A 10,224-nucleotide genomic window follows, 5' to 3' on the forward strand; every position below is an offset into this window, starting at 1 on the left:
CCAATCTAGTGTCAGGAGCAAGGGAAAGTAGATCAGCTATCAAAATCTCATACTGAGGCTTGCTCGAGTCTTGATCAGAAATAGGAAACCAGGTGTCTAGGCCTGAGTATACAGATAGAAAATTTAGACTGGAAGAAAGAGAATTACCATACTGAATTGGAAGAGAAAGAACACAAGAAAGACAATTGCAAAGCTGTTGCCGTGAAAAAGGGAAACTGAAACATCATTCCACAGAGAACAGTGAGAAGCGATGAAAAGAGTGTAAAAAGTGTCTCCCGTGTAAGCCATGACAACCAGTAGGCAGTATCATAAAGACCCATCATAGTCATTGCCTGTGAGTCAAATGTTATGTGGAAAAAAAATAATAACAAATTATTCTGGGAATCAAGGACCAAAGAAGTCTAGTTTCTCTTAAGAACAAACATATAGTAACAAATCATTACCTGGCGAAGTTTGAGTTCCTTCTCAGTCACCAAAGAGCTAATTTGAAAGACAAAACCAAACATTGCAATTGCAAGGAAAAAGGCTGGGCCTGCTTCTTGTATAAGCTTACTTTTTAACTTGGCTTGCTCATTAGGGTCATTAAGAGAAGCTCCCAATCCAGGGTGAGCAAATTTCTTCAGACTGACCACCCAACTAAAGTTGGGATCTGAGCACATACAAAATCACAGAATACGCGGTACATTTAGCCAAATAAAGTTACATATGTCCAGATATCCTCTGTACCCAAAATTCTGTGATCAAAATCTCTATTTCTCTATACTCAATGCACTCCCAATTAAAGAAATTTGGATACAGAGGATCTTGTGCCAGTTTCAGGCATCAAAGCATCTCAATGCAAATTGGAAACAACGGATCTCATAACATGAATCTGCATTTAATACCTCCAATTAAAGTCCTTGCTATTTCACGCTCAGAGGCTATTTGAAGTGGTATTTGGAATTTAAAAGTGGGATCTTCATTTTGATTTCGCTTGGCAATTTGAGTTGAATTGGTTTGTACACCATAGCTTATGACAGTTTTATTTCTTACTGCAAAGTGCAGAGCTCCAGGGCAATGCGTAGGATTGTTATAAAGCCATGCATCTACTTCCTTCTTTGTTCTAAATGATTTAACCTGCACAATTTTATATAGGGTTATATATGTGATCATATGCACTATTACAAGGGGGAAAAGCATAGACAAAAACATTTTCCATGCTCACGTCTTCTTCAAATGTCAAAGTTAATGCGTTTCATTTCACTGATCTAGCCAAAAATGCTAGAGTCTACAGACACAAACTAACAACCGAAAAACATAAAATGGTTTGCATTTATCACTATTACTTGAGAATTTGCAAACTCAAAATACAGAACCAGAAAGAAATTTTAAAAAGTATCAGCAAAACTATGAATACCACATCTAATCAATGTTTCTATTTGGTTTCGTTTCTAGAATCTGTTTTCCAAAAAACACCAAAAACTAATCTGGTGAATAAAAACAATTAATTCAAAAGCCGTTTCATTTTCATGTTGTTTTGTGCAGAAGTGTTTTTTGAAAACTAGAAAACATATTTTTGACATTAGTTTAACCAAATTACTTTCTAACATTTTTAAAAAAAAAGAAAAAAAAAAAAGAGATTTTGGAAGCAAAACCAAACAGATTTAACTCAAACCAAAATAGAACTTTTGTTTTACTGCATCTAACAAATCTAAAATTCAAAAAAACATGCTATAATTACATGATGTAGCATCTCCTCCCCCCCCCCCCCCCCCACCCACCCAAAACTTGTATCATTATGTAAGCAGAGTTTGCAAACTCAAAACACAAGGCAACAAAAGAAAGAAATTTTAGAAAAATAAGAGCCAACATAGGACTAGGGAAGTCACGTACGCCCGTAAGTTTGTAATATTTACTATTTGACATGGGTAGGCCCATAAAGGCTACAGCCTACTATGAACAATCCAAGCCCACCACTTAGGGCCCAATACATAACCCAATTAATGAAGCCCAGTACTACTGAAGCCCCACACAGCAATAAGAACCAATGACATCAAGGCACGTGTCAGGAGAAGGGCAAGCCACATAAGCAAACAAAGATTTGCAAAGTTATTGCCACTGCACATCGCCATTAATGAAGCCCCTCCAGCATTTATTGCGACAAGCCCTCTCCGTCGAGACAGAACGTCTTCACCATGAACAAGGTAAGGTAGAGCATAGACTTTCGGCCAAGGTGACAGGTCGGAAGGGACGACGAAATGATTACCAGAGGATATAAGCAAAGGTCCGAGACAGAAAGAAGGTTAAGTTTTTTATCACTACTCCTTCTCTATATTCCACTTCTCTCTCTAACTTGCTCGTCGGAGGGTTCGCTAGGGGACTCCCAGTTTCCCGTTGAACTCTTGTGCAGGTCCTCAGGTGGGCTTGGTCATTCGGACATAGGCCTAAGGAGCGTGGATCAGTCCGACCCGTCCAACCATCACGAACTGTAACATCAGTTGGCGCCGTCTGTGGGAAAGCTTTGCTCCGCACGTCAGTTGTGCTCATTGTCGTTGGAGACCCTGTCCCAATAACGCTTTCCTACTACCCATCAAAGTGTATGGTCACGACTAGATCCATGGCTTCTCACCATAATGCTGCCGACCATCAGACCGACCCCCCCAATCCAAACAACCCACCACAATATTTTATCGAGCTTACCAACAGCATTAATCGCATGGCCGAGCAAAACCAAGTCCTGATTAATGCTCTACTCCAAAGAAACCCTCCTATGCCCCATCCACCACCTCCAGATATTCCCCCCAACCAAGAACGAGCCCCGAGCCATACTATCCAGCAGCCTAATCCACCTAACTGGGAAGGCTTGCAACCCCCTCCCCTGGGCATAAACCTGCCACCTCGGGGCCCACAACCATCGATCCCGACACCAACCCCTGAAAGGGAGGCCAGCAGCGTCCAGCCCCGCTGCCCTCCGGTGGTGACAACATCCCTCTCTGGGACGCAGAACTCCGAGCCATGAAGCTCCAACTCCAAGGGGTCATGCAGAACATACAACATAAACCACCTACCACAGCCAACTCCTCGTTTGTTGCCTCCATCAGAGACAAACCTCTCCCTCCTAAGTTCAAAATGCTCACCATCGACTCTTTCGACGGTACACCAGACCTAGTCGATCACTTAAAGACCTACAGAACCCTCATGATCCTCCATGCATTCCCCGACGAAATCATGTGTCGGGCTTTCCCCATAACACTCAAGGGGTTGGCTCGACTTTGGTTTAGTCAACTCCCAGCAGACTCCGTCTCCACTTTCCAGCACCCCAGCGACTCCTTCCTTAGCCATTTCATAGGGGCCCAGCACCAGTGACGCCCAGCAACCTAACTCCTCGATATCCATCAGACCAAGGGGGAGTCGCTACGCAGTTTTGTTACCCGCTTCAACACCGAAGCCTTGCAGGTAGCAGAAAACGATGACAAGGTCATCCTTACGGCTTTCATGGCCGGCCTACGGTCGTCTGATTTCCTTTTCTCCCTCTCAAAAAACCCCCCGACCTCCATGGCAGCCCTACTCGCCAAAGCCCAAAAATACATGAACGCAGAAGATTCCCTAGCCGCTCGCCAAGACCCTACAACAAAAAACCCGTCCTCCCGAGAAAAGCGAAAAGACTCAGAAGTCAGAAACACCCAGTACAATAACCAAACACCGCATTATACCGACCGACCCCCCCGAGCCGACCGGTCGGCACCAGCCTGACCGCCCGGCCGGTTCGAGCGGTACACACTCCTTAATTCTCCCATGGAACAAGTCCTTAATCAGATCCAGCGGGATTACCCCCTCAAATGGCCCCAACCATCACGAACCCCCTCCAATCGGAAAGACCAGTTCAAATATTACCGTTTTCACCAAGACCACGGCCATAATACCGATGACTGTGTCAACCTCAAAGATCAGGTTGAGACCTTAATACGTCAGGGACGCCTTAGCCGGTTCACAGATACCTGTCCTCAGCAGAGGCAAAGGACTGAGTCCATCAGAAACAACTGCCGGCGCACCCCTTCCCGGCAGCCAGTCCAACCTAACCAAGGCCATGATCGCCCACCACAGCAACCTCGGGCACAAGGTAATCCCGCCCCACCTGTTGGAGAAATCAGAGTTATTTCCGGCAGGCTTGCGTGTGGAGGACCATCTCGCTCGGCTCAGCGGGCAGAACTTAGAAAAATAAGGCAAGGCTCAGACAAAGAAGTTGCCACATTGGATCGACCCTCCAAACACCCCAGGCAGTGGACCGTGCCTATCACCTTTATGGACGCCGACTGCACAGGCATCCGTTATCCTTATGATGACCCTCTCGTCATTTCTATCCTCTTCTCCAATTACAAGGTCAGATGGGTTCTCGTCGACAACGGCAGTTCTTTAGACATCATTTTCCTCAACTGCTTCCGCCAGCTCAAGATTGGGAAAGAAAGTCTGTCTCCCCTCCAAACCCCTTTGGTCAGTTTCACTGGCGACTGGGTGACCTCCATCGGCTCCATCGATCTTCCTATCACAATTGGCGAGTACCCCAGGCAGACCACAAAGTTGCTCACCTTTCTTGTTGTCGACTGCCCCTCCGCCTATAACATCATCCTTGGTCGCACCACCCTAAATGCTTTTCAAGCTATCATGTCAACTTACTACCTTTCCATCAAGTTCCCCACCGATTTGGGGGTCGGGACAGTGAGGAGAGAGCAGACAGTTGCCAGGGAATGTTATGTCGCCTCACTCAAAGAAGTCAAGCTGAAAGAGGCAATGATCATTGAAGGGCTCGATGTCCGAGATGAGGACGAGCTAGTCAGGGGGGAGCCTGTGAAGTAGCTCGTTGAGGTTCCCATCGGCCCCGCCAACCCGACGAAAACTTCCAAAATCGGCAGCCAATTATCCCCCCAAGCAAAGGCCGACCTTATTGCCATCCTGATCGAGCATAACGATGTATTCGCCTGGACCCACTCAGACATGCCGGGTATTGACCCCTCATTTATAACCCACTGCCTTAGCATTGAACCCCATTTTCGACCTTACCGCCAGAAGCAGCGCATCTTTCATCCGGAGCGCAACACTCTCATTGCCGCAGAGGTCGACAAGCTCCTTGAGTCACAATTCATCCAAAACGTGGACTACCCTAGATGGTTGTCAAACGTCGTCCTGGTCCGTAAGAACAATGGTAAATGGCGACTCTGTGTCGACTACTCCGACCTCAACCGAGGTTGCCCCAAAGATAGCTATCCGATCTACTGGTTGACGCCACGGCCGCTCATCAAATGCTTAGCTTCATGGATGCCTTCTCTGGGTACAACCAAATTCTGATGCACCCATCTGATCGGGAACACACCTCCTTCATTACCGACTGAGGTACCTACCATTACCGTGTGATGCCATTTGGACTGAAAAATGCTGGGGCCACCTACCAACGGTTGGTCAATGCTGTCTTCCATCATCAGATAGGTCGAAATATGAAAGTATATGTCGACGACATACTAGTCAAGAGCAAACTCTCCGCTGATCATCTGACCGACCTGTGGGAGACCTTCGCCACCCTACGAAAGTACCAAATGAAGCTCAACCCAGAGAAGTGCGCCTTCGGCGTAGGATCTGGGAAGTTTTTGGGTTTCATGGTTAGTCAGCGGGGCATTGAAGCCAACCCTGAAAAGATCAAGGCCTTGATTGAAATGCAGTCACCCAGAACAGTTAAGGAGGTTCAAAGACTCACTGGCCAAGTTGCCGCCCTCAACCGCTTCATTTCCCGCGCAATGGATAAGTGCCTCCCCTTCTTCAAAGTTCTTCGGCAAACTTTTGAATGGACGACCGAATCTGAAGAGACTTTTCAGTAGTTGAAACAGTGCATGGCCAACCCCTTCTCCTTTCACAGGCAATCACGGGCAAACCCCTCTTTCTCTATTTAGCCGTGTCAAGCACCGCAGTCAGTGCAGCTCTTATCAGGGAAGGTGGCTCTGTCCAACGGCCGGTCTACTACATCAGTCGGGCTCTCAGGAGAGCGGAGTAGAATTACCCACTGTTAGAAAAATTGTCCTTGGCCTTGGTCACCGCCTCCAGACGACTCCGTCCTTACTTCCAAGCCCATTCCATAGTGGTCCTCACTGACTAACCCTTGAAGAAGGTAATGTAGTAGCCAGAACTCTCCGGCAGACTCATGCAGTGGTCAGTGGAATTCAGCCAGTTTGACATCTCCTACCGGCCTCGAACAGCGATTAAGGGGCAGACGGTCGCCGATTTCATCCTGGAATTCACTAATCCTACCCCAACCACGGCCCCTCTACCCCCACCAACCCTTACCAACCTAGAAGACCCTCACTCTTGGACTCTCAACGTCGACGGATCATCCTGCAGGGAAGGCAGTGGAGCTGGTCTCATCCTCACTACCCCTGAGGGTGGTTATTTCAAATGTGCTCTCCGTTTCTTGTTCGAGGCCAGTAACAATGAGGCCGAATATGAGGCATTGATAGCAGGTCTCCGCCTAGCCAAGGATATTGGTGTCAGCCACATCCGGGTGTTTAGCGACTCCCAGCTCATTGTCGGACAAATTACGGGGGAATTCGATGCCAAGGAGGACAAAATGCGAGCTTACAGGGATATGGCACTCGCCCTTGTTCACCTCTTCAATACTTCCACATCCAGCATATCCCTCAGGCGGAAAACTCCAAGGTAGATGAGATGGTTCAGTTGGCCTAGGCAGACCAGTCAAATCTCAGTCACGGTGTCCGCCTTGAATACCTGACTCACCCTGTCATTTCCCCAAACCAACAGGAAGTCTACTTTCTCCAAAACGAACCTATCCCCTGGGCGGCAGACATCTTTCTGTATCTGACAACGGGGGAAGTTCCAGCCGACAAACAGCAGGCCGCCAAAGTCAGGGCCCGATCGTCCAATTAAATTCTTGTTGATGGTCTTTTATACAAAAGGGGCTTTTCACGCCCATACCTCAGATGCCTCAATCCTGCTCAGGCGACTTACGTGATGAGAGAAATCCATGAGGGTGTATGTGGCAATCATTCGGGTGGTAGATCCCTAGCCCACAAAATACTTCGCACTGGTTATTTCTGGCCCACTCTCAATCAAGACGCGACAGACTTCGTGCTCAAATGTGATAAGTGCCAACGCTTTGCCAACATCCCCCATGCTCCTCCTACAGAATTGATCACACTCTGCAGTCCATACCCGTTCGCCAAATGGGGAATCGACCTGGTCGGCCCATTGCCCACTGGCCGAGGCCAAACCAAATTCGCCGTTGTCGCCATCGATTACTTCACTAAATGCAATCACCGAGCGGAACACAACCAGATTTATCTGACAGTCGATCGTCTGCAGATTTGGCATTCCCCAAGCCATCGTCTCCGACAACGGTAAACAATTTGACAATGCCAAGTTCAGGAAATTTTGTGCGGAACTCCAAATCCAGCCATGCTTCTCCTCTCCAGGTCATTCCCAAGCCAATGGCCAAGTTGAGGTCACCAACCGTTCCCTCCTGAAGATCATCAAAACCAAGCTGGAAGCTGCTAAGGGACTTTGGGCTGAGGAATTACCCAATGTACTCTGGGCTTACCGCACCACCACTCGGACTCCCACTGGGGAGACTCCTTTTTACCTAACATATGGCGCTAAGGCGGTCATCCCAGTAGAAGTCGGTCTGCCAACCCCAAGGGTTTTACACCTGAATCCAGAACTAACTGAAGAGCTGCGTCGGGCAGACCTAGATCTGATCGAAGAACTTCGAGAAACCACCACTGTCAGACGGGCCTCATGCTAATAGAAAATGAGAACACACTACAACTGCAAAGTCAAACCGAGGGAATTCGCCGTGGGGGATCTTGTTTTGCGAGAAGTTACTCTTGCCACCAAAAATCCGACTGAGGGCAAGCTGGCAGCCAAATGGAGTGGACCTTACGTTGTGAAAGCCAGACCTCGGCGAAGCACTTACCGACTTCAGGACATGGAAGGCCGAGATCTCCCCCACCCATGGAACGCCGAGCACTTGAAGTGCTATTTTCAATAAAAGTCCAATTCTTGTATCAATCTTTTGTTGTATTTTCTTTTTGGCAATTTGCACACTTTATTGTTCTTATTCTTCTTTCACATGATGTAAATTTCTGATTAAATGGGCTACACTTTAATGACAACAAGCTTATATCTCAGTTGTTAGCGTGATATTCCGATAACGCTCTGATCATAGCCTCAGCCAAACTGAGCACGCAGACCTTGGCCAAACCGAGTTACTCAACGCCTCAGCCAGACTGAGCATAAAAAGCCTCAGCCAGACTGAGCATGAAGACCTCGGCCAGACCGAGTGACTTAAAGCCTCAGCCAGACTGAGCACGAAGACCTCGGCCAAACCGAGTAACTTAAAGCCTCAGCCAGACTGAGCGCAAAGACCTCGGCTAGACCGAGTGACTCATAGCCTCAGCCGGACTGAGCACGAAGACCTCGGCCAAACCGAGTGACTCATAGCCTCAGCCAGACTGAGCACGAAGACCTCGGCCAGACCGAGTTAGTCAACGCCTCAGCCAGACTGAGCATAACAAGCCTCAGCCAGCCTGAGTTCCTTAAGGCCTCAGCCAGACTGAGCCCGAAGAGCTCAGCCAAACTAAGTTACTTGAAGCTACTGAATTACTTGAAGGGTCAGTTAATCATAGCTTTTCCCAAACTGAGCACGGATGTAGAGCTCGGTCAAGGCCAGTCATGCAAACTTCATGGTTATGGCATACTGGCCACACTTAGTCAAAATTTCAGGTCTATGTTTTTACAACATTCTTTACTTAGTCAAATTCCAAACTAATCTTTCATTTATCAACACCCTTACACCTAGGGCTGTAAACGAACCGAGCTGTTCATGAACAAGCTTGAGTTCGACTCGTTAAGGCTCGTTCGAACTCGACTCAATTAATAAATGAGCCGAGCTCGAGCTTAAATTTCAAGCTCGATTAATAAACGAGCCGAACTCGAGCTTACTATTGCTTGACTCGCATAGGCTCGCGAGCTCAAAATATAAATATTAATTTATATTTTTATATTTTAAATATATATTATATTATATTTATTATATGAAAATACTTTAACAGTTAAAATATTTTAACTGGTCCATCATCATTATTGATTCTTATTATTTTAATATAAAAAATATTCAAATGTTTGCCATTGCTTTTCTTTACTTTCGTTGACTGCCAACAACTCATGACTTTATAAGCATTTGGACAGAAGAGTTTTTCCTTTCCCAGCGATGTGGGACTCAAAGAATAAACGGAAATGTTGTGCCAAACGACGTCGTTTGGTGTCTTTGTTTGGAGTCCCACATCGATTGCAAAATTCATTTTAAGTTGGACAAAATTTTATATAAGTGCAAGTGCAGAGGGTTAGTTTGTGGTTTCCATGGATCTCTTTTGGCTTAACGAGCCATTACGAGCCGAGCTCGAGTTATATAAATTTTAGACGAGCCGAGCTCGAGCTGAGCTCGAATACCTTATAAATAAGTTGAGCCGAGCTCGAATATTGTAGAATTCGGCTTGGCTCGGCTCGATTACAGCCCTACTTACATCGTCATTTAAAAACTTCACTCTTGGGGACCCTTACGAACCAGACTGACTCCACTTTTGGGTCATGATTTGAAACTTTCGATTTTTAACATTCTTACAAGCTGAACTTCATTTTTAACATTCCTCAGGTTGCCTTACATTTTAAACTTCACTTTACATTGAGTTTTCCTCACATTTTGCACTTCACAATGATTTATACACAAGCCTTATACAAGTCACCATTCTCATTCATTTCAGATGTACAAACAAAAGCAATAGCATGAAAACAAGACTCAAATTTTATTTATCCACAAATTGGTACATAAGTTTATTATAGCCATTCAAAAAAAAAAAAAAAACAACAACAACAACAAAAACTTTAAGTACATATTCTCTCCGCTCCACTCACTCCTCTTCTTCACTTGAGGCGAGATCCTCCTCTTCAATGCCCTCATCTAGGGGGGTCTTGGCCACGTCGTCTTCGTCAATTCTAACATTGCTGAAGTCTATGTCTGGGAACAGCTCTTCTGCTTTACGCTTGAACATTTTCCACCCGCTATCCCAGAACTCAGCCATTTCGTGTTTGTAGAAGTCCGACTGCCGGAAGCTCTCGATCACTTCTGCTTCACTCCTGTCCCCAGCGGCCGCTCTCGACGGGCCAGCCCCCCCAGCCCCCTCTCTCGCC

Source organism: Camellia sinensis, chromosome 15 (genome assembly GCF_055761805.1).
Source record: "Camellia sinensis isolate YWXY chromosome 15, ASM5576180v1, whole genome shotgun sequence".
NCBI classification, from domain to species: Eukaryota; Viridiplantae; Streptophyta; class Magnoliopsida; order Ericales; family Theaceae; genus Camellia; species Camellia sinensis.